Below are 25,528 nucleotides of genomic sequence, written 5' to 3'. Positions count from 1 at the left end.
GACATCGCGGCGAAACGATAATATTGCTTTAACTCGATAAAAATTCAATTCGAGCCGCGCTTGCGTTCGTGCAATTTCGCGGGATCGAACTTTAATTTGTCATCGAGATATCCGAATATCGAGTTATGGCTGTTCTTTCGTGATTCTCGATCAATCGTTTCGTTCGTCGATCTTTCGTAAGATTTTATGATGTCTTTTTCGTACTGGTATTTGCATGTATAATGGCGTTGGTTCGCGCGACGATGGCGTTAAAAAAATAAAATAAAATAAAAGTTAAACTGATTTGCTTGACTTTTTTCCCCCCTTCCGATGGTGCATGAAAATTTCAATGAATCGATTTCCCCGTTGGTAAATTAGCCACGGACGTACGAAACTTGCTTTCCGCTGTAATTCCGTTTTCGGTAATCACCCGTGCATCAATATTATACGCGATATCGATACAAACACAATTAACCGTGCCGGGGCACGACTCGCGAGCATATTCAATTCGTGGTATTTATTTCGCGAATAAACGTGACTACGACGACCGCGCCGTAGCTGCAGATTTCGATCGGCCGTAATTTATTTTATCGCGCTTAGCATTAACCGAGAATTAATGTTTCACCGAAACGTCGAACACGAGTACGCCCGGATGTAAATTCTCTCGCGCAACGGCGAATTTAATACCCCGATCGTGAGAATCTAATACCTGATCGCGTTAACCTTGTTTTCTTTCGGTTCGAATAACAGACATTTATCCAGCTACGGAACAACTCGACAAATTTAATCGAACACCACCGCCGTCGATCTGAATATCGATAAGAGGATTTTTACAATATCTACGAACTGGCGTGAAAAATATTTTCAGTAGAAACGTGAGAATGTTCTAAACAGTGACGAATGCAAGGGATCGTTTTAAATACGAATTCCGAAATATTTGAATACCGAAAACATTCCACGCGATTGACAAAAGATAGCTTTGCGTTGGGAACGAAGTAAGTTATTGATGCGCGACGTACAAAAGATTTCTCAATTCTTAGGTTCGACGCAGGTTCGTTTGAAGAAATCTGAGTCACGGTGTATTCTTAATATCTTGCCGTGACGATCGCGGGGCTCTGTTAAACCAAAAGATCCGTGAACAAGGCTGTCCGTCGATAGCCTCGAAGCGGGATAACAGGCGGCAGCTTCCGCGGCTACTTACTTCGAGCTATTTCGTGCGCTCCTACGGGACGAGTCGGCCGATTATGCCGCAAAACCTGTTCCAAACTCGCAGAACGGCGTTTTATTGGACGATACCGTTGCGACGGACGATAAATTCCCAGGAGAAAGTATCATTGGCAGCTGAGAAGAATGCCTCTGTGGGATACGCTCGATTCAAACGCTTCTGTGCATGCTACTTCGAATGCACAGAAGCCACCGACGGGGCTTCCGATTGCTAGAATCTACTAAAATAAATGAAAGTGTAATTTTGTGACTGTACAATTTTTATGATCCTTATTATACATTTTTCAACTTGAAATCTACTTAAGAATAAACTATGTGTAACGGGGGTGTACAGTAATCAGACAAGTAAGGATCGACGAAAAAGATGAAAAAATCGTCAAAGAGAAATTTGACAAGTGGCGTTTCGAATCGCGAGCGTGGTAAAGCATCCATCGCGGGGAGGCAAAAACCGATATCATGTAGGTCGCTTTCGACGTAATCGTCGTTTCGATTGCATTAACGATACCGTCATCAAAGTTACGACTTCGGACCATTACCGAGCTGTAAAGGCTGCTACCGACTACTTCTGATAGCATTAGCGATACTGTTTACCGGTAAATGGTTTCCCCTGAATTCCACGGTATATCGTTAAACATAGAGACGATGCAAAGGGATTTGAGAGAGATGGAGAAGAGACGCTACACAACACACCTCTGCTCGAACGACGTCGTCGTCGTCGTCGTCGTCGTCGTCGTCGTCGTCGTCGTGGCGACGTCGGTGCGAAGCGTGTCCTTGCTTTCTAATTGTCGTATAATTACGGTATGCGCGCAGCCAGGGAGTCTGTTCGTCGTCGTCCGTGAGGCACTCCGCGGTCGGTCTATATTTATCCACTCTTTGAACGTAGCCAGCCGTTCTTGCTCGCTAGGCCGACTAGCGGAGACGAACCAACACGAGGAAACGGCCACGGGAGAAAAACGAGGAAGAAGGGAATTGCGTAAGAGCGTGCACGCTGCACGAGGCTCGCACTCGACTTTCGGACCCAACGCGCTCTGTCATTACTCCGACGGAGATAGCTACGACAAGGACGATCTTTTATCGCGGTTTGTCGACGCAGAGGAATTGTCCAGGGAAATTCCTCCTCGCCCGTTCACCGATCCAATAAGTTTTATCAAACAGTATCCACTGGAAATCCGTGTCATTGATTTTATCAAGTCCTAACTTATTTATTGATTAATACATGCCACATCTTGCTTTCATCCATCACTTATCCAGTTGTCAGATGGAACAGCAGCGTGGTGTAAATTGGGTACGCCGAAGTTTTCATAGCAAAAGTCGCGGCGCGTGGGTGAAGAAGAGTAGACGAGGTGGGAAATAAATGAAGATCCTGGACCGATTCAGGAAAACGTGGAAGACGTGACATTAACAATTCAAGGAGAGTAAGAGAGAAAGAGAAAGAGAGGTAGAGAATGGAGAACGTTAATGGTGACAGGTTCCGAACGAACGAGAGACAGAAAAGGGGAAAAAAGAGTGATGCGTCCCGTTGCGGGTATGCCGAAAGCGTTGCGTCCCGGTTTCCTCGTTATTTCGCCATCCAACCGTGGGGAGTCGTTAATATACCCTTCGTCCCTGCCGCACCCGCGGCTCAAACGGAATTCGATTTTCGTCTCGCGCTTCAGGAACGAACTGGAAGTATCGACGATGAAAGATTTTTAATCATTTTACGGGTAAGCCGATCAAATATCGAGCGACGAACAAATATCCCTGTCGAATCGTCGAGACCAATCACGTCGTGCAAACGTTTAACCCTGGAAAATCCGAGTCACGAACAATCGCGTTAATCCATTAACTGCCAACTATTCTCCCGCAACTTTTATCAAATCCCATAGATTTTACCGGTCCTTCGATGGATTCGATAAAAATATAGAAAATGCGTTGGAGTTAGATACGTGTAATAAAAATTTACGATGTTTTGGGGACAAGGTATTCTTTTAGGAATCTTGGAGGCGTCGAGTTGGAGCATAATCCAGAAAAAGATTGGGAAACTGGTATGGAGAATAGTTCGAAATCATACTTTCTAAATTCAGCTGAATTATGCGCTCAGAATCCACTCATGGAAATATCAATGCAGCTTAGCCTCGGTTCGACGGAACGCGCGCTTCTTGCGTCGAAGATTTCACTTGGTCGCAGACAGCGAGGCGAACGAAATTCGTTCGGGATTCAACACAGCTTCTATCGAGCTGCTACGACCTCGTCTCTCGACTGCTCGATATCTCCGCGGCATAATTTAATTACCGCCCGTCGACTGTAATGCTCGCAGAACGAAATCGCACTTAATGGATTAAAAGGGTAACTTTCGCGCGCGCCACGCTCGTCTTCGATCCTATAAATGCTAGGGACACGTTCAGCGCAACGATGACGCGTCGCGATGCATTTTACAAACGATATCAAACAATCGACCAAACATTCCGACTCTTTATAATAATTATTCTTTATCATTTCTAAGAACGAGATTTTCAAATCCTCGAAGCGAACTTTCATCCCCCTTTGACAGATTTCTCGTTGATGGATAAAATTTAGCGCGTAGGCGCGTTTCTGGTCGCGGATACGCTCTCGTGGCAGGGAATTCGAAACGAAATAAGCGCGCGAAGTAGAGAAACAAAACGTAAGCGCCGGTCGAAACCGGGGGTCGCGGTAAATTTATCCGCAGACTCGATTCCACGGTGTGTAACGACTGCACACAGAAACGCGATCGCGTCGTCGACGGCAATTGCGCGTTGCCGTCGACGTTCTTATCGCGGGTAAAAAAACACGGCTGATCAAATCTGCGTTACACCACCGTGGTACACCGAGACCGTTTGCACCCTTGTGCAAATGCACGCTCAACGCCGTCCTGGGAGATTAACCCTTACAAGGGAAGCATTAAAATCGTCCGACTTCAATTTCAACTCTACTTTCGTACAATGCTTTATACGTCATTAGGTTCCATTGCTCGACAATTCTAGAAGTATTAGAAGAAATGCAGCATAGTTTTGAATACCTGTTTGTTTAACACAAAATTACGATAAAGGATAAGCATATTTTATCTACAATAAATATTAAACATGTCCACTGAACGCATTCTACAACTGCTAATTCTTTGACATGTATTGTTGCGCTTAGTGTGCGATAAGTGATAAGTTATGACTCGACAGAATTCAAACAAATATGCGATATAAGGCATTAACTTGTTACCAGCTTTATATGGTATTTCGAAAATTCGAGAAGTGATTTTCGCTTTCCGAACGCATTTCAAACAAATTGGTTCATTTTAACGAGTAACGAATGTCCCGGATATTGATATTTCGTATATCATATTCTTGCATTTAACAGCAGTTTTTATTACTCGGATAAATATTCTACGTCTAGTAAAAAGTCTTAATAAACATCGGTTCAAAAACCTTTTGTTCGAAATATACAGCCACTTGAAATTATGACACGATTTCACAATAGACGTTCGAAGCGGCCTTTATTTGCAGTCACACTCACGTTGATACGCCTTATCATCGACTGTCGCATGCCTTCGAACGCTTCCGGCTAATATCTAACTGAATCGCATGCATTGATTGCGTTACGTATTATCGATTGTCTGGGTTACGCGAGAGAAGGTCAAATAAGATTGTCGATACGGTTTCTTGGCATTCGTTCCAACAGCTCTTACGTCTACGTCTAAATTGCATAGCGTAATTCATTATGTGCATGTATAATATACATAACTTTGACTTTACGCGTCGAACTTGAACTTCGAATCGAAACACGAGACACCGAAATTTTGGAGCGTACAGAAAATACATAAGAATAGAGATAATGGGCATGTGATTTTAGGGTCACGCGAGGTTACAGGGGGTTAACAAACCACGGTTCGAGGGTGTAGGCCGGGAAAGGAAAAAGCAGCTCGCGGCTAAAGTTTCGCGTCGGCTAGGCGATGAACGAGGATAAGCGACCGGGAGACGATAGCAAAGTATCGCGGCGCGAGTTCCCGGTTAATTAAATGGAAGTTCCGCGTCAGAAGCTAAGGCTAAGGAGCCAACATCCAGTTAGTCGAGCCCTTCCCGACGAAGGGAAAACTTGAAAGGTGAACAGGGGAGAAATGGAAAAACCGGAGAAAGAGCCCGGGACCGTCGTGGAGGACGTTGGAAACGAGTGGAAAGGAGCAACGAACGAGGATCGAAGAAGGAAAGGAGCCGTGGGCGAAATCACGGGAGGATGGAGGTGATTAAGCGACGGGTATATCGCGTTCCACTTCGGTAAATCGCTGATTGGAGACGCGGAAATGGAATCGAAGGACGAAAGCAAGCCGGAGGAAGGAGGAATGACGCGCGTGGTGAGCCGATCGAAGAAAGAAACGGATGGAGAGATTGCCTTCGAGAGATCGGGGAGAACAAGAGGGAATGAGAACAATGCCAAGTGCGCGCGCTGTTGCGATACGACTGCGATGGCGATAATGATGACGAATGATGATAATGGCTATGTACCCGGGACGATACCATTGCGGGAGAATCACGACGGTGTACTCTCGTGTGCTTTGATACCCGAAATGATTTCCGACCGGCAACTTTCGACGTTAACACGTCCGTTCCGCCGGCTTTCCTCGTGGACTTCCATATTTGATGGCACGGGTCAGTTACGCCGGGTACTAGATTTTCATATCTGGCACGAGGGAACAAGCAACGCGGACTATTCGGTTACAGCATAGAAATTTCGATAAAAATCCTAGATAAATTACAGGGATATCCCGAGTTGTCTAACGAATGACTCAATTCGAACAGATAACGTTCTTGCAAGCTAATGTAATTGGAGTCGACACCGTGCCGTTTAAGTACCTTTCTTCGATGACTCGTAGCGTAGGAGGCTGGCAATTCTGAGTCATAATCTACCTGATCTTAGGATCGAGCGATTATAGGCTACCTGCTCGCTATTAGTCGTAGTTAATACATTTCTATTAGAGAAGAACGTTTGCCGCGTCTGTCCATTACGCGCTGCTTCTACTTCCCTGATGTCCTCCATAAATCTTCGAGCTCGATTTTCCTTTTCGACATATGTACTTCTTCGTGGCGAATCACCTCCCGTACTACGAATAACGAAACGTTTAGGACGCTGACCTTGCTATACGTCGCTATACGCCGGTCGAATTAGTCATCTATTATTCAAATAAAATGTCGCCCATCCCCGGTGCAAGGGCATGCTATTTTCGAATGGTAGAACCTTCGAATAATAGAGCGACCGGGTAACGGAGGTTTGGATAAAGGTTTTACTGTTCGTTCGCAGGTACGACGGAGAAGTAGGTCAGCCACGAGCAATGGTCGCGGCACGCTCCTGATTTGTATAAAGACACCGTAAGGGGAAATCTGCTGCGCGAGGCAGCGATGACAAGATAAACTCAAATGACCATTTTAAATCGGTTGCTTTTATGCGCGAGAAATAAACGTCCGAAACACGTGCACCGCGAGGGCTCCGTTACGACAGAGGGTACGAGTTACAGGTAACGATTCGACTCGTACCGGCCGCTTTCACACGACCCTATTGTCCAACCAATCCCGCGTAACGGTACGCGAATGTAACTCCACGATCTTTTTCTACAAAGCACTGTGAATGAGACGCAAACGAACTGTTGTTCCTGTCGGGTCGCGTTACTGCAACATTTCGTCTGCGGAACACGCTCGGGAGCCACGAAAAGAATCGATGTTAACGGGAGAACGCGCATTCGGGTCTAGGTTGGGTCTGGGTTAAGCTCGACACCTACTTCCGTCGTGACTTGGGCCAACTGATACACCGCGGGACGAAATTATAGCCCGTCTAACAATTTTTTTATAATTAGACTATACTTAATACATAGAACAAAACATTAAAGGAAAATGAAAAAGTTAGCCACAAGTTAGTTTAGTACGTATTGTAAAAGTGTACACCATCTTTTAATAATAAAGAGCACGTTTTGTATAGGAAAAGCATTTTTAGCTTATTTTCCCTCGGGTCTCGATCTATTCGAGCTCTCCGGATCCCGATCAAGCCAGTTAATCGAGACTCTGCTGTACTTTTAAACGACCCTGAAAAGTACGAACAAGCGAACCGATCCCCCTGTAACTCATTATTGAAATCGACGAATTAATTCGCGGAGCGCGTTGACGTCAACGGACGCTCGAATTCCTCGGTTAATTGATTCGTCGAAGGAAAAGTGTAATTTTAATTCGAACGAGATTTATCGCGGCACGCGCAACGAAACAAACACGCCCGAGATAAATAATCTCTTTAAACGAAGTTAATTTGATCTTTTCGCGAGACATTGCACCGTGAATCGCGGACCGAATATCGTTAATTAGAGAACCTGTAGCTGGTACGCTGATCTTGTCTCGTGATTTAATAAAACGAATCGTAAAATTATAACAACCGAATAATATTCGTACGACACGCGTATCTTCCAACGAATCTAGGTACCAGGTAATCGAGTGAACGAGTAGATTCTGCAGGACCGTTCAATTTAACAGAATGGCCACTCGAACGTGCTCTTTGCTCCCTTCGTTGGATTAAGAAGTCTGTTTAGCTGAGAATTCTAGGAACTAAGTAATATTTGACATTTTCTATTTTATTTTCTTTCGTATATATATATTAACTTATATTTCACAACGGTATAAGAATATTTTCAAACGTATTTTTCAATTGTTATATCTGTTATTTTTCAAATAACACCATTGTTCAATGTATCTTTTAATTTTGAGATTTTAAGAAAAAGCAAAATGATAAAAATCAATGTCTTTTTATCTCCAGACTAGACAGACCTATTAAACACCGTCGATAAATCAACAAAGGGACCCACAGTTCGAAAACGCTTCCGTTCCTTTGAAACAGACTCGTGAATGCAGCTAAGAGTAAACTGACCCGTCGCTCTCTCGGTTTTCCTTCTCCGGAGGGGCTTAGGTAATAGAACACGAGTAAACGAGCAACAATGCCCACTTCCGCACGCATATTTATCCCTTAACGATTTTAGAAAGTCACGTTGACGAACGCCACGTGCACCACGGATCCAACTTGTACGAGCACTGTTACTAAATCGATTTTAAATCTAATATGTTTAAACGATATGAATTTGTAATTTACAACCACTCTTTTGTCACTGAATTAAAAAAGAAACAATTTAAAAAAAATATATAGAATGTACATTAAACGACCACATTAATTCTGTATATTGTTGCTCGTTTTAATATGCGAAAATCTTTCTACATACATACTGTTGACTGGAAACCTTATTCCATGTGTGGACATGCATATGTACATACGTATTAGGTACTATATTCTCGGACCAAAGTAGGTTACGGAATAGAAAGTGTTACTCGGAGAGAAAAAAGATAGGAGATCGTACGTAGAGAAAAGAACAGCCTTGAAATTTATTCGTGAAGAGACCCACGTGTAACCGAAACCACGTTATTCGACGACCGTGCCTCTTTTCGGCTCTCGTGTATGTTCAAGATCAGAACGTACTTGTCACTGGGAACTAATATGTGGGTCAAGAGTCTCTAATGTTACCGGTATTCGAAGAGCTCGGTTAGTCGGCCTTTAAAGCTGATAAAGTATCGCCACGGCGTGAAAAGACTCGAAGGCTCGCGGGCGTCGGTGTGTCTTCGATAAATCGATCGAATCTCTATAGAACGAAGGCCCCCCGTCCAATTAATCAATTTATGGAGCACCCTTCGCGGAGTTTATGTTTTACGATCGCCATGCAACGATCATCGAAGTGTCGGTGCGTTACATTTACGAGGCAGTATCGCGCGATTAAGAGGCAAGTTGGTAACGTTATCGCGACGAGGCCGCAAATGGTCATTCCAGATGGCCGAGAGTAATAAAGATCCTCGAGAAACAGCAACGTCAGAGTCCCCCTGCATTACGTCGCATTGTGAACGTTGCTTCGTTCATGCGCTACTTATACCGCGGCCTCGATGCTCTTAATCCTTTCGCTGACCAGATTCTCACCAACTTTTCTCCGGTTTTTGCGCCAGTTTCGTCGGCTGCGTCGTTTCAGCCTCCTAGACGACGAACTTTTCTCTTCGGGCGCAAAAAGGCACGTATTCTCCGCGCGCCTCCAATTACTCGAGGTTCGATCGATCGAATTAATACGTCTTAATATGCGATAGAAACTAGGAGAAACTGGGGCACGTTTGTATCTATCTTTCGATCACATCAACACAAAAGCTCTTGTGTTTGGAAGCTGAACGCGCGACGAAACTGCGAAAGGGTGTGAACGTTGTTTTCGGTTCATACCGATGCGGTAATATGGCGGTCGAAAAACCGTATCGCGTTAACGAGCTGTAACGGAGTCTCGCACGACCGTTCTGCTCTTTATGACCCAACAACTGCCGCGTCCTTGTTACACAAGTTTAGTTGATAATCAGAGCGACAAACTTTATTAATTAGAAACTGTTTCTGTTCGATTTGAGGATAGCTTGTCGCCCCCGGAACGGGATTAATAATAGCGGTGAGTGCAGAACCGCAGCACGCTGGTGCGATGTATGTATGCACAGAGGCGGCCAATCGAGGATAAGCCGGGTCGAGTGTGCACGCAAGCGCTCTGCCATGCGCCAGAACGTGCCACATGGCCGCCACCTTGGCAATGCGTTGACCCTAAAGTAACGCGTTACCACTACAACGACGCTGTCTCGTTTCTGCGTCTACTACGGGTGTTTTCGAGCGGTCGCGGTAGCGCGCGCCGGTTGTTTCGACGCATGCACTCGTGCAGAGCGCAACCAACACGCGAACGACGCAGTTTCGCGCGGTTAGATCGTCGCCAATTCGAATGTTGCTCTTTTTGAAATACCAAAGCGCGAGCTCCGCGCGTCCTCGTCTGCTCGCGAACAGATATTCTAAGATTAGGCTACCGTGGCGCACGCCTCGCGTTTATAACCAACAAAAATATCGTTATTTTACACGTGCGTCCGTCGACCAACGATCCTACTTCGATCCCCATGCGCCACTAAACTTCGACGATCGCGAGCACTCCGCTGATTTTAATAACTGGGCCAAAACTTGTAACTAAAAGTGTTTCATACGATCACTTTTTAAATTTTAATTCTTCAATAATGTTCTAGCAAAAATATACTTGAAATTGTAATATATAATCCAATGGTAAAGTCGACGTGGTCGTCGAATTCAGGAGACCGATTTACAAAAGCACGCGAAATCAATGCAGAAGCTCGATGCAGAATGCGACAGACAGTCTGGCGATAATCGTTTCCTATCGAGATACCTTATCGAGAAATGCTTCCATATCAACTCACGATAGTAAATCAATTATATTTATTTATTGTGCCGTGTTGCAATTCCAAACGTCTTTATGCTATAGCTCGTTAAATCGATCGTCGATTTTGAAAGGTGTTTTTGACACGTGTTTCGCTAATTTAAATACGATTCCAGTTATACAGATCGTAATATCTTGCAGTCAGTTCTTATCGCGGAAGTAATACGAAACCGAAAAAACAGAACTTGTTACATAGCAAAACATTTTTCTCTAGCAATTATACATGCATTTTCATTCAGGAAAAATATGCATATCCTATTACGATCTTTGAATACATTCCATACATCTTGCAATGTCTACGACGAGACTTGACATTTTGCTACGTGTTCATTGTCGTTAAAGGGTAAAGTGGTACGCGACTTACAAGCAAACTGGACACACGAATCTGTAATGGCACGATTCCGAATAACAAGTTACCGTTAAAAAGCGACGTATCTACGAGAACAATACTTTTTTAATGGATCGAGCATCGATGCACGTACGAATACCTGCTTGCTCTCGCGTACCTGGATGTCAAGGAGAGCAACGACGTCGAATGAAGACGGCGAGAAGCATGTGAGAAGAAGGCAACGGCAAAAGGGAAGGGGAACTGAGAGAAACAGAGAATGAGAAGGAATATAGAGAGAGGGGAACCACCTGTAACCGCTTATCCACTGGTACTTATCTCTCGGTGTTTACAGATCGGGGATAAGATTACATGCTCGAGATAACGCGGCCAGAACGAACGCATTACCAAAGAGTATCGCCGTGCGTTTCCGACCGCACGCAGATTCGAACGCGGCCGCCATTCTCGATCTTATCCGCGCCAAATTCTCCCCCGCAGGGAGAAATTACTTTCGAACGCTCGATCAGGTAACTCTCGTTTCCCGATTAAGACAATCCCGTGGATAATTTATCGCTCACGATCGCGAAATCGAACTCAACCGATTAACCCGTTCGCTGTTAACCAGCCAACCCGTACCGGTTGATTTTTTATTTTTAAATCTCTTTAAGCACCGCTCGAAGCTAAAGTATTTTAAATTCGAAAGTTCCTTGTCCCCGCGTCATTAAACACAATACGAGATACGAGAGCTTCTCTTCGTCGCGCTACGAATGATCGAAACAACGAGGGGCAGGAAAAGCGAACGTCCTGTAAGGAAATTAAAATCTGCGCGCTGTTCATTTTTCGCTGTTGTACAGCAGCGTTTCGATACAATTGGCGACCGCTTTTCCGTAGATTGAACGGCAAAGGTACACAAAAGCCAACACAACGAAGCAACGAACGAACGACGGCGCCCGTGTGTTCACCCTCCGGTCTGAATTACGTGCTGCCCCCCGGAAGCTCGATCGAGAGAGGAATTTCAGCCGTTTCACGCGTCAACGAGAACCTACTAAACTGTGCACCTTGCAGTCGATTGCTCCAAGTACAAATATCTTACTGTTCTTATCGCTGACACAAATCTGAGGCGAAAGCGCACCGACGATAAAGGTTTTCCATTCCGCGGAACGTTACGGTGCGCCTCCCCCACCCCTTCTCCTATCAGCGAATTGCTGTAACGGTGAAAAATCGAGTTCCGCGCTCTCCGACGCGGAAACCAGTTCCCCTTGAATTATTAAGACGATTCCACGCGTACGCAACAACGCGCAAAACTCCGTTTGAAATTTGTTTATTAAATTTTTTTTTACTCGATCCTCCCCCGATTCCCATCGTTTTCTTTCGCCTGGTCGTACCAGCGTTATTTCTGACCGCGTGAAGGTGAGACAGCACGCACGACCAACATCGTAATAACCGTTTTGAACAGAGCTGCGAGTCCGCGGGACAATGTCGTCGCTTTTGGAAAAATCGGATACTTCTCTGGAAAGAGATATTCAAAGGTCTGTGGCTCGGATAGCGGCGTGCGCGCGATACCGCAAAAGGACTCGATATTTTTACGCGTCCGACTGAAAAACGACCGGTCGCCGAGGTCCGAGGACCTTTCTATGAAGTCGATAACGAATGAAGTCGTTGCTCTCGCGGCGTCGTCCTTCGCGGCCCACGCAGCTTTCTGCGAGACTCGACGTTTGTTCGCGCGAACGAACACGGCCGATCGGTGAAGTAACTTTACACACCGGTCCAACAACGACCGGCGTGAATGAGCGTGTACATTGCGCGCAGGTGGGTGGCACGGCCTCTCGGTATAATTACCGCGTGCTTAAGATAAACCTCGACAAAATGAGCTCTATCCCACGGGGGCCCAGGGTATCCGTTTCGTTCCTCGAGAAACTGCAATCCAATAACGAACGACTCTAGACGCGAAGAAAACTGAACGAACCCGCAGAAAATTTACTGTCATTTTTTCGTAGGGATGCAGGAAAAAATAAATAACAAACGAGCTGAAAGTTATCTCTATATAAGGTACGAGACAATCGAGAAAGCGATATTCAATTGTTTGCGTAACTATAGCACCAATGTCAATAAGCCAGTTTCGAAACGAAGCCTCAACGCTCGACCCATTTTCAAAGATAAATAAAGAATTCATTTATCTTTGTATAATCGTCGTCTCTGCTTTCGAGTTTTAATTTTTGCGAAACGATCAATGGCTTCATCAATATTCATCGTTTCTATATTTAAATACGCATGCTCGATCGAAAGTAGAGCTTGTTTTCTTAATCTCGTCTGACTCATAGTTTTTACCGTGCACATAAGTATACATATAATTTGCATAACGACGAGAAACTGCCAGAGACTCTTCAATCTGATCTTAAACACCGAGTATATTTTAACGGAATTAAATTTTCAATTCTTGCGTTTTGTTAATCGTTGAGCTCCAGGATTTTATCCGAACTCTATCGCCACAATGAGAAGCAAAAGAAAGGTGTGGGATTCTTTGTGAGAACACGACATTGTCTGAAGAAACGCGCCGAAGCGTGTGTTGAAACGAATGGGCGGGCATATCGAACACATGGCGTAGACACGGGTAACACCTGATTGTATGAGACGCTTTCTACCTGGTTTGTTTTGTCAAGAACCGCGTGCCTCCGAGTTCGACAATCTCATGTACATCGTGTAATCTATACCAGAAAGGAACATAATGAAGTTATCGAAGTACAAAACACTAAAACAGGGAAACGAAACGAAACGAAACGAAACGGAGCACACGTTGCTATTGTTTCTCGAAACCTCTGGGTTCTATGCGTTACACGATACACCCTGAATAATCAAACTAAGCCTTTAGATTCATTCAGAGACACGGTTCTTTAATTATTCCGGGCAGTTTTACAATGCGTTACGAAACTTGTCGGTCGGTCCGCTTGCAGACACTCGCGTTCGTTATCTCTAGCTCTGATACGGTACGGCGCTCAGCTGATTCGAGTGCTTCGCGATAACTCGCTCCGATCCCGATCGAGTTTATGTATGCATGACTAGCGTAACCTTGAAACTAATTACCCAACGACTCGTAAACAGCGAAACACTCGTGACTGCGACCGTGCAGGTTCGCATTCATCGGCTCGTGCACGCGCTCGAGCGCGATGGCGGGCGCCGATAGCGCTCTAGCGAGAAAGCCATAGTGTTGGGATTGGAGCAGAAACAGGTACAATTTTATCCGATTAATAGACGATGATTAGGAACACTGTACAGCAATTTATATGCAACGTTACTCCGTCTATCGGTCGCTTTTTTTCTATCAACTTAACGACATCGGTGTTTATAACTGTTAGGTTCTGTGTTACCAATAAATGCACAGACAGAAAGTACCATTTCCTGTAAAATAAACGAACGAAATATTTTTTAGACCCTGGCCACCGGTATCTACTTACTATAGCTAATGAATAATACGAGCCTGCCTCACCAAGCGTTAAAGTCACTTAACCTTTTCACTGCTGAATTAATCAGTGCTAAGCATGGGTTTCTACGCCGGATTAATTTCACGATATATTTTGTAATAATTGCATTTACCAATATGTGAAAGCGTTGAACGAAGGAGTAAAGAATCTTACAGAGGTGTTTATGAAAGTTAAAAAAATTAACGTACCTCTAATATTTAACACTGCACCCCGGTACTACAAATATACAATAAAAATAACTGAAAATTTTTAATACTACTTTCCCATATGGACAGCGAATGAACGGTAAATATCTCCGTTAATAATGCTGATAAATTCGTTGAAATTGTCCGTCGAAACGACCCGTTGAATTGTACCTAACACTTATTGAATTTTCACACAATAACCGGGACATTTGCACCTCGTATTTTCATCAACTAAAAATACTGACGCTATTAATACGTTCGAATCGGTTGCCAGCGGAGCAAATTCCATTACCACGGCGAAACCTATTTTTATTATTTCATGGCTGCCAAAAAATCGGGCTTCCACTGGCGGTTCTGTGCGTCGAACTCGTGTACCGAGCGAACTTGGCGCGGATCCGGTCGCGTCACCGTGTAATCGGACTCTCCGCTATCAGCGGATTATCGCGTTTCGTGCTGGAACACAGTGATATCGCGAGACGTTAACACGTACAGCGATGTTACGAACCGTACAAGTGGCTTCGCTAGTTTCTTTGTAGCTTGGCAACAGATTACAGCTTGCATGAAATAATGATGACGTCAATGTTGATAGCACCCGACCAACGATAACAATAGCATCGAGAGAAATACATACAACCGTTTTCCGTTAATATCTTAATTATCGTTATTGCTACCGATCTAAACCGACAATACATACATCGCGAACAGTTATGCACGACGAGAGCTAAATAAACTTGAAAATATTTGTCCAACGGAATAACAGAGGGAGGTTTGATCTATATCTGGACGATAATTAGCATTAACTAAAAATCATCGAGTGGAAGAAAATTGAAACGGACAGATTAAACGACGGATACGTTGGTCGGGCGGGCAAAGAGTAATTTTGTTCCTTTCATTATTCGGTCGAGGGATTATTTTCTCGCTAAAAAATAAATCCCTGCTATTTAGTAGTATTCTTTTCTCGTCCAGGCACGTTTTCGTACGGCGAGAGGAGGGTCGACGGAGATTAAATACGTTACGCGAACAGTTCCGGAAAGCGTTGCTATAATAAAACACAACGGTTAAAACACCGTTAAAGCTCTGAAACGTTCCTCGCGCCATTGCGCTCGTTCGGATACGATTTAAAGGTCTAAGGTCAAATGCGACAATGAACGACTCGGTAATGAAAATTCGAAGATCGTAAGTTCAAAATGAAATTGTTAGATTCGCGGTATGGATTTACTCGCTTCAAATTTTGAACCCTGAACCAAGAGGGTGTAACTTTTGGTTACGTAATTGGTAGGCTAATATAAACTTCGATTCGATACGAAATAGATGCATGCCATTTTTGGTTACGTAATTGGTAGGCTGAGATTAATTTAAATTCGATTCAAAATAGATGGGTGTAATTTTTGGTTACGTAGTTGATAGGTTGAAATAAATTTAAATTCGATACGAAATGGATGGATATCGATGTATTTATAGTATCGTATTATAAAAGCACATGATGTTAAATAGGAGAATCTAGTTGTTTCACCAAAAATGAAAGGAGCCCTCAAGAAGGTAATATGTATACTGATAACGTTATGGATACTGTTAGATCGATGCACGCGAACTCGTTAAATTATTTACCAATATTAATTGCACCCGTCATTTATGATATACTGATATATCGATATTGTTATGACAATTCATCACTCATTAATACCGTTACATATTTCCCAAAATTAATGTATCGATATACCAAACTCATCGTACGATTTATGAATGTATGTATACATTCATGTGGCTATATCGTTTAATCGGGGTCCTTGTATCGATATCATTAACGATACATCGATGTGATAAATGAACATGTCAATATCAGTATATTAGTACATCAAAATCGTTATATTGGTTTTGATGGATCATTTATCACTAGCATTATACAGTTATACGAGCGTAACTCTACATTGGTAATAAAATATTTTACTCTAAAAAAAAATCTAATCGAAGCAAACGCATTTACAGTATGCGACAACGCACAACAGACAACAACGCGTGTAAACAGTAGGAAAATAGAAAGACCAACAAGTATCGAGGAGGAGCAACGCAATTTCAAAATCAACGAAACATTATCGTTCGCAGAGAGAGTGAAGGTTCTAATTCCCGTGACGAGGACTTGCTTCCTCATTACTAGTACGATTTTGTCGAAGAGCGACTCGTGAAGGGGACAATAGCGGGAGGACGAGACGAAAGACGCCAGTCTACCCCCGTGCGAATCGCTGTCTCTCTGTTCATCGCAACCAGACGTAATTTCCCCTTTCCCATTCGCTCCTACTGCTTCTCCCCCGGGCTTTCGTTCCTGTCGCTATCCTAAGCAAATTGTTGTACGACTCGTTGCGTTCCAACCGTACACCGACAGAACGACTACGCCGTTTACTTTCGCGATTTAATTTATACTCCTCCCATCGGGCTGTCCCAGAAAATATTGAGCGTTTCAAAATCTTGATATCCGTAACCGGGAAGCAAAATGACTAAACGGCTCAACGTTTCCCAAGATACCCTAAATAGACTTCCGGCAGCGTACTCGTGAATTTGTTGGAGTTTGATCTCGAGTGCTCGAACGTTCGATGTAATTGGAGTTTGAAGAGGATTCGAGACGATGCATCGAGAATACCTCAGTTTTCTTTATTCCTGGATAGCAGCTGTGTACCGATAACTTCGATATTAACTGTTATTGACGTTTATAACCGTGCAACGAATTCTAGTGGCGCCTATTGGCTCTCGATTGGCTTTTCGAGTAATAGTTCCGCGAAGACCAGTTTAACAGTTATAAAACCATTTAACGAAGACCAGTTCAGCGGGTTCTAGGTAACAATTTGCATACGCGGAAACCGCCATTCACGGGGCAGACACTCGTCAGAATTTACTCGCTGCGTTCGAATTGCTTTTATTTCGAGACACCGAGAGTCGAAGAGGCGAACAATTATGCAATCAATGGCTACGGGAATCCAACAACTACCCCTTGCACCGTTTTATATACAGCCAATTTAAAATTGATACTCGAGGCACATCGATGATTAATTATTTAAAAGATAGCAAGGGATATCGAGAACCTATATGAGACTTGTCAGTTAATTTTAACCGATGCTCTTGGCACGAGAAGGCTTGCATCCAATTTATGTCGAGATTGCTCGACAAAAGAGCCATCGTCAAGAACTTTGTACGGAACTTAAACAAAGAGCTGCAAACGACGGAAACTTCAGAAATAGCATTGTTGCTGGTGACGAAACACAGATTTATGGTTACGACCTCGAAACCAAGACACAATTCACACGGTGGAAGAGAGAAAACGCGGCAAGTTTGTTTGAAAATCAAAACTTGATATTCAAGATTCGTCCCAACAAGAGCAAACGGTTAAAGTAAAAAAGATTACCTCATCCTCTCTATTCGTTAGACTTGGCTTCGTGTGACTCTTTTCTGTTCTCCAAAATTAAGATCCATCTGAAAAGAAACAGATTTGATGGTGTTGACTAAGCCTTTGAACACTGTTTTAAAAAACTACGAAAATGTTGGGATAGATGCATGATATTGAAAGGAATTCAACTACTTTACGGAATGAAGAGTCTATTCTCTTCTCAACCACAAACAAGAACTACTAGCTATTTAGTATCTAATCTAAATATCGTTTATCGTCTTCCTGCGTAATATTCAACAAAACAGGATGTTATAGAACGGTGGAACCGTTATCAGTGGAAAAATGCGTTGCTTTCTACGTAAAGTGGGGCTCGACGAATCACTGACGCGATTCCACGAAGAACACATCCAGGATTGCACGACCTGGCGCTGTATTTATAAAAATTACAACCGTTCGATCGAGCGTGGCAGAGGTACGGTTAAATTATGAAGCGTAACGACGCTCAGAAACGGCGCTGATATTTCAAAGCCACGCTGCTGGAGGTTCTACGGATTTTACCGACTTCAATACCGGATAAAACGACGCCGAAACGGCTGGGCTCTATTTCCGTGCACCACCAACGCGATAACTTCTCGTTATTCTTGCGAGAGTTTGCTCCGGCTCGAACTTAACGAAAATCGATCGATCGACCGATCCAGTCGATTCCATAAACCGTCGAATCCGAGCAAAGTCGATCGATTTTACGCCGCGAAAGCCGTTTAAAGCGTAACGAAACTAATGAAATGATGAGAAAACACGAGATCGAGACCAATTCTTCCGACGAATTTTCGTTGGTAAATTTAACGAAGCACTATAGATAACCCAAATACCTTTATTGGAAATTCTGTTCCCGGCGCAATTGGGTCGTAACAAATTTTCTATTTTTACGCGTTAGACAGTTAACGTTAATTCTAATAAATCTCGAAGTTATTAAATAAACGAAGTCTCAATTTCTCCTCGGATCAATTCTATTCGGTAAAAGTTAAACCGAACAACGAAGAAGTTTAAGAGGATACCTATGTAATGAAATTTGATATTTGCATGTTCATATAATATTTATAAAATGTTGAGTCAAAGAATAGGAAACTCTTGTGAAAATCGCCAGAGGCAGACAAAACGGTCTTCGCCTGAAACACGCGGCCATCGAAGTGTTAAGGTTAATAATAAACGACTCGTTACCGAGGCTCCCCAGCTTTTTGATCGTACCTTGTACTTGTTTCGCTTGCTTTCTAATTATTGTTCCGCGGGTCGTTCGTAGAGACGTGTGCTAAGCGAGCGACTCGAGCTCGCGAGAAAAAAAAGCTGGAAACGCGTAACGGGTAAAGAGGCAGCAACGTGAAATAAATAACCAGATAAAACGAGGGAGGTGTGTGCAGAAAGGGAGGGGTAGCACGATGAGTAGGAGGAGGAGTACGGTGGGAGTTTATCTCGGTTACGAAGCACGTAGTATATACAAGAGGTAAGGAGGCAAAGGAGGCGAAGAAGAACCTTTGCTAAATCGATATTACCATCGCCATCGCCAGCGGCACGACCGTCGTATCCTTTCAGAAGGCCGGCCCTGAACCAGACCTTCGAAGGATACTAGGTTGCCTCCGTCGATTATCATTAATTTTTTTTTTCTCCTCCCCCTTCGTCGCGATAAAATCTCCGTCCGCCCCCGCTTTTCGGAGCCGACTTGGCTCGTTTAACGGCCACGACAAATCCACTGTTACGTTATCAACCTGCTGCCGGTTACGTTGTTATTGACTGAACTTCTTCCAACGCTCCAGGTTTACATCGTATAGGTTACGACACGAGAAATCAGGCTACCTATCCTGGTCGTATTAATTCAGTCGCTATACACGATAAAAATGTTGTGAAAACGAATACATGCTACTTGTATTTCGCAATATTTATGACGAAATCAAAAGCAGAACGGTACTGATACAAATCATGAACCCTTGCGCCAGTGACACGAAGTCACGTATGTAGCTATCGCGTGTCGTAGGATTAATTGCTTCGAGTGGGCTTGAGATGTTTTAAAAGACGCACGCAGCCCCGCGTTGCATTTCCTGAAGGATCCTTTTGGTAAAAAAACTACTGGGTATCTGCTAGAATATGGAGAAGACAACATTATGCACGTAGTTCCATTTCGAACGATCTTTAAAACGACCTTGATAACTCCAACCGAATTACCTCGAGGGAAGAAAAATTCTGTCCAGCGTCTTCCTCCTCGAAACCATCTAAATTTGATCCTCCACATTTCTCTTTACTTTCCAATCCAAGAGAGATATTCTCGTAGCTCGCCTTAAACGCAAATATCATCGATCGTTCGAGTACATCAAATTACGAATGCATGCAACGGGACCACCAGGTAGGTATAAATAAAACATTCAGATATAACGACGCTATCATCGTTACGTTCTGAGAATAGATTTCACTTCCGACGTGGCTACACATCTCCGACGAATAGAAACTCGAACTCGAATTATCCGACGCAATATATATTTGATTTCGTAACAAAAAATCGACTTCCAGGTCGTCGAAATATTTCTATTGACGGTTTATTCTTGTTCATCGTGAAACGAAAGTTCTCGTTCCCCTCGAACGAATACAGAACTACCGCTGCCCATCAGGAACGAGCAAAATTTTATTTCAATAACAGATAACCAATAAAATCGACATTTTTCCATATAAAAGCTTCTGTTTGAGAAGAAGTGGACTCTTTGTTTAATTCAAACGTTTCGACTCAAATTCCAGTCTCCACTCTCGGCCTAATAAAACGAGAATAAAAAATATGTACGATATCAGAATTTAAAGTAAAATGAAAATTTTGCTCCGCTACTGGCTATAGTTAAGCGAGAGAATTTCTTTCGTCCCTGCGAAGGTCCGAAGCAATTTGCTGGCGGTCGAGTAACATTTATGCGGCCGTTGGATCGTGACGTGGACCGATAATCCGAACGTCGTTGCGGGGGTGGGGATCAAATTAGAAAAACTGTGATCAGGATGATTTACGAGTCGCGGACGAACGGTCGCCCAGACCGAGGGGGAGAACGCGCGCGAGAGGGAATGAAAGGTAGCGCTGCGAAAACGGGGGTGGAAATTTATGGCCCAGCAACAGATGCGTCCCCAAAGGACGATATATTCCTTTCCGTAAGAATATAATACGGAAAGGTGGCTGGCGGATATACAACTGGCTAAACGCGAGAAACACATTAACCTCTCGTACTTCTAATTCATTCGGCGAGCCGCGTCGTTTCGAACGCATTCGTTTTCGTTCCGGGTAGTTCGAACGATTAAACGCAAAGTGCACGCGACATTTCGGTGAATAACCTCCGCGATCTATACAAAGATGAAAAGCTTCTTTCGACAACGATACCCCGGAGTAAACAATTTTCAAAATCATTTCACCAAATTCGAAATAAATTCGAATCGAAATGGAACACGCTATATAGGAAACGTCACGTAACTTTGACGAAATCCGATTGCACACGGCCGAATTATTCGGGTCTATCAAGTGCAACGTTCAACGGTGCAATTTCAACGGTAATCGCGTGCGTTTGTCGTAACGGAACTCCATTATGCTGGTAACAGATAATTACGCATCGGTTACATAATCTCCTGTTCCAGTAACCGTGTAAACGCGCAACGAGGAGCCGTCGTGGAAAGCGCGGCAAACGAACTGGGGGGAGGGTGGGAATCGAAGCGAACGGAATCGTCGTAACTAGAAGACCGTCTCTATTCGAACGCGTATAAGAAAAACTCAACGACGCGAACCGCTCCGTGATCCCGATGCTGGAAGAAAAAGCAGACTTAGCCGGCGAGTTAGGAGTGTTTTACTTTCGATTCGTTGCGTCCGCCCCTTTGGCAGCGTTCGACGAAGAAACTCCCAAGTCCGAACTTTTCCACCCCCGTTCGACGCTCGGGGGTTACGGTTTTCGAAAAAGAGAACAAAGAGGACCGGCAACACCGAGGACGATCGATCGACGGCCACCGCGATTATTATTCTCCGAAAGGCAAACTTATGAAATCCTTCCTCGCGGTCGAACGATCAATTCAAGCCGGAGAAACTTCTCGCAGATTCTTCGAGAACTAGACACCCTAGCCTTGGGCCGATAAAGAAACGTATTTTCTCTTTTACAAAACTTTACATTATTATTGCAATCTCGACCGCGATGTTACAGTTCTTAAGGACTTGAAATATGTGTTCGCGGGGGCTATTTTTTTCATTTTACACCGACTAAATTGCTAGTGAGCTCCATGATCCTCGTCGACGGTTACTTTTTTCTACTTTCAAGGATGCTGAAAAGTTCAGATATTTCACGTTTCTATAGAGAAAGTCTTTCCTACGCGATCTAGACTTTCGAGAACTTTCTACTTCGAAGGAGATTCGAAACGATTCAAAACACCTTCGATGCAGTTCTAACGCTGCATACAAAATAACCCGAACGTTTCTAATCCACTTCGAAGGACTGCGAGGCGAAATATGTAATTGAGAAATAACAGATGTGAATTAATATATACGTACACCTAACAAGGTTGCAATTTTCTTTACGTGGATTAAAATGGTCTCAGGCTTAATTCGAGGTGGTTCGATCGAGTTTGAGCCCGTCGCTACCGGCGCTGAAAAGGGAAGAAACAAAGTAAACAGTCGATCGACCCCGCAGGGCAATTAAGCTCCGGGATTTTTCGAATATCGGTCGGTTCTCCGACGAGTCGGGCAGGAAATTTCGAAGATAGCTTTCTCCCTTTTCCTTCTATCCGCCGTCTCGTCCGCGTACGTTTCTCCTCGTCTTTCGTTTGGTCTGCGGAGCAGCCCGGAGTCGTAAAACCTACCCCGGGATCCCTCTCATAAACGAGAAGCATTGTGCTCGACCTAAGTTCTGCGAACGACACACGCGTGCATCGACCACGAGATGAGAGAGGAAGACGAGGGATCGAAATATGAAAAGAAGAAAACACGAGAAAGGTCGTGGAAACCCTTGGCCCTGTGTCTTTCATCTCGTGGCTCGCTCTTCTCATCTTTGTTCCCATCGACCCTACGCGTCCTACATTCTTTCGCGTCGTTATATTCCTTTAGGAGGACAGCGGTGTTCATGGAAATTCGAAACGACGTCGGGTGACTTTTATTGTTCGAAATATCAACCGAAAAGACTTACGGACAAGTACCCTTGACAACGACACTCCTGGAAAACAACGTAACACCGATGCAACTTCAGGACATTAACAAAATCATCAATTTTATTCTTTTAAAACGAAAACTGGTATCGAATGGTGAGAGACTGTTGCAATGTGTTCCTGTTTTAAAAACTGAAAGTGACTGAGCCAGCGTACGCGTATGTTTACGGTGTTTACGGCGTTGTTTCCTTTCGAATACGAGGAAAAGTCAGCGGGGAATGAATCGGTGGAACGAATGGAGGGCAGAGAAAATTCGAAGGAAACGCGTTTGGAACAGGAAATATTGTTTAAATGTAAGTCAAAAGAGAAAGTCGATGTTCGTGCACGGTCGTTGGCTAGACGTCCGCGGTTATAAACGCATTTATAATTGTATGCGTCGCGGCGCGCGGCGCGCGGCAGTGTGCATTAGCGCATGCCAACTAAACTCGAAGCAACTCGAGCCCCGGTGACAAGTGCCCTCGTGGACGGCGCAACTGCAACGCGGGGGACCAGTTATTACTGTCATAGACACGCGCGCCCCGCCCTTCCTGTCCCCGTCCACCCCCGTGTTCGCTCCTGCTGTCTCCCGTTCCGTTCGAGCTCCTCGCTGGAATACGGAATCAATGGGCCATTCGCCGCGCCCCGAACCCCAAACCCCGAATAAACCTTTTATCCGAATAATCGCCCCTTCTTCTGACGCTTTCTGCATTTCTGCGCGTGTCCCTCGACTTCCTAGGCCCTCGATGCCATTTCAAAACAGCAACAACCCCTTCGCACCACACGATTTTTTAAACTTCCACGCGTAGAACAAAAGACCAAAGAATCTAACGTGTGACTTTTTCACACCGATCGATGATAGGATTAAGTCAGAGTTTGATGACGTGGACAACGAGTTTCCAGAGGGTTGAAGTTGTCTAGAGACGCGACGCTGATCGCGAGATGTACGCGGATATAAACGTAAGCGTAACTGCTACCCGTTCGCGATACGGGCAGTAAAAAGTGTCAGCGAGGAGCAGTCGAATAAAAATGTACGAGCAACGTCGTAAAACAATCAACGATTTGAGAAACGCGCGGTAACTGGCAGTAAAATTTGAGGCAGTCCGCCTCGTTCGAAACGGTTATCCTTGAAAACAGGACGTGAAAGGAACCGGAGCCGTATACGCACGAAGCGCTAACGGTAAAGTTACGATCCTCCGTGAGACGCGGTAAGAACAATCGGAAATAACTTCGTGTTATAGATTGTCTCGCACGGCAGACAATTCGCACGGAAAAACGTGAGAGAAAACAATGACACAACGTACTATTATTCACGTGAAATACGCGTACGGGTCGGCTAACAGACGCGCGATTCAGATCCAACGATTTGTTCGGGCGAAATGAAAGTCCCGCGCGAGAAAACGAGATTGAAAAGCAAAGAAAAATTGTTCCTTCCCTTGGGACCGCGAAGGAGGATAGCAAAATCGACGAACGTCGATTATAATCGCACTGTGCAAACCAAAACTCTTAACGGGCACTTAAAACACATTTAATCGCGACTTTGACGTTTTATCGTCCATATAAAACTCTCTGCACGTACGCAGACAATGGATCCATTTGCCTCGGTTTATTTCCAAAACGCGTGTAACTAAAAACACTCGGACACTGTCGCTCAAACTACATTTTCGCTGACACGAAAAGTCACATCTCGTTGATGTGTTAAAAACATAAGCAAATGGTAAACGACTGTTTCGTTAAGTGCTTCTGAAAATTCCCGTCCAATCGTTTTCAACATTCAACGAATTTCAGTTCGATCGAACAGCGAACGGAATCTTCGTTCGCATTAATTATAGGAAGAACGAATCACCGTACGTTGTAAATATTGTTTACGCGGGATCGACCGCGATGGACTCGTATGCAAATAGAGCGGAAATGTTCTTTCTTTCGAGGCAGGGAGCGCGCGAACTTGCACGTGCACGACGCTCGATCAGCGTTCGTCTAATTAAGGCAATTTTCGCGATCGTCGCGAGTCACGACTACGTCGATGTCGATGCATGCGACCTCGAGCTCTCGAGCTATTTACGACGTCGATTTACGACCAACGAAGGAAACTGGCCGCGCGAGAAAAGAGAAAAATACAGCGATTCGGCGATGCCTACGATAGAACAAATTTCCACGTAAATTCTCGTGTCAAAAGTGTTCTTCGGTTATATTAAGTGACCATCAAATTTCAAAGTTTCTTTGATAGAAATAAAATAAATCGTCCCTTTTTTAAATTAAACAAAAGTACAGGTTTCGAATTCAGAATCTTGGTGGTCATGTTCATAATCTACGGACAAAGGAAGTACGGGCGGAAAAGCCTGGGAATTTCAAAGCGTTGCAGCGCAGAACCACAATTAATGTAACATTGGAAAAATGAGGATTCGGGGAATGCGTATGCTTCACAGCGACCGAGAAACAGTCCCATTCGTACATGTGTGTCTATGTGTACTTATTAACATGTGTGTATTT

At 44.1% G+C, this 25,528-nt stretch overlaps 1 protein-coding gene across 4 annotated transcripts in view; it reads right to left on the bottom strand.

Moving 5' to 3' along the window:
* LOC122395933 (nascent polypeptide-associated complex subunit alpha, muscle-specific form) overlaps positions 1 to 25,528 on the bottom strand; it is a 331,231-nt gene that overhangs the window by 265,382 nt on the left and 40,321 nt on the right. For 3 of the 4 annotated variants that reach the window (XM_043393876.1, XM_043393874.1, XM_043393873.1), the window contains one exon: positions 17,885 to 17,952. The exons of the other annotated variant lie outside the window; for it this stretch is intronic. The gene's annotated coding sequence lies outside the window, so the exon portion shown is untranslated. The remainder of the gene's footprint in view (positions 1 to 17,884; positions 17,953 to 25,528) is intronic. 4 annotated transcript variants of the gene reach the window in all.

The sequence above is a fragment of the Colletes gigas genome, unplaced genomic scaffold, assembly GCF_013123115.1.
Source record: "Colletes gigas isolate AHSC1104 unplaced genomic scaffold, ASM1312311v1 Colletes_gigas_Sc00006, whole genome shotgun sequence".
NCBI lineage: Eukaryota > Metazoa > Arthropoda > Insecta > Hymenoptera > Colletidae > Colletes > Colletes gigas.
Note: the sequence above shows the minus strand (reverse complement) of the source record. Positions and strands in the feature narration are given on the sequence as shown.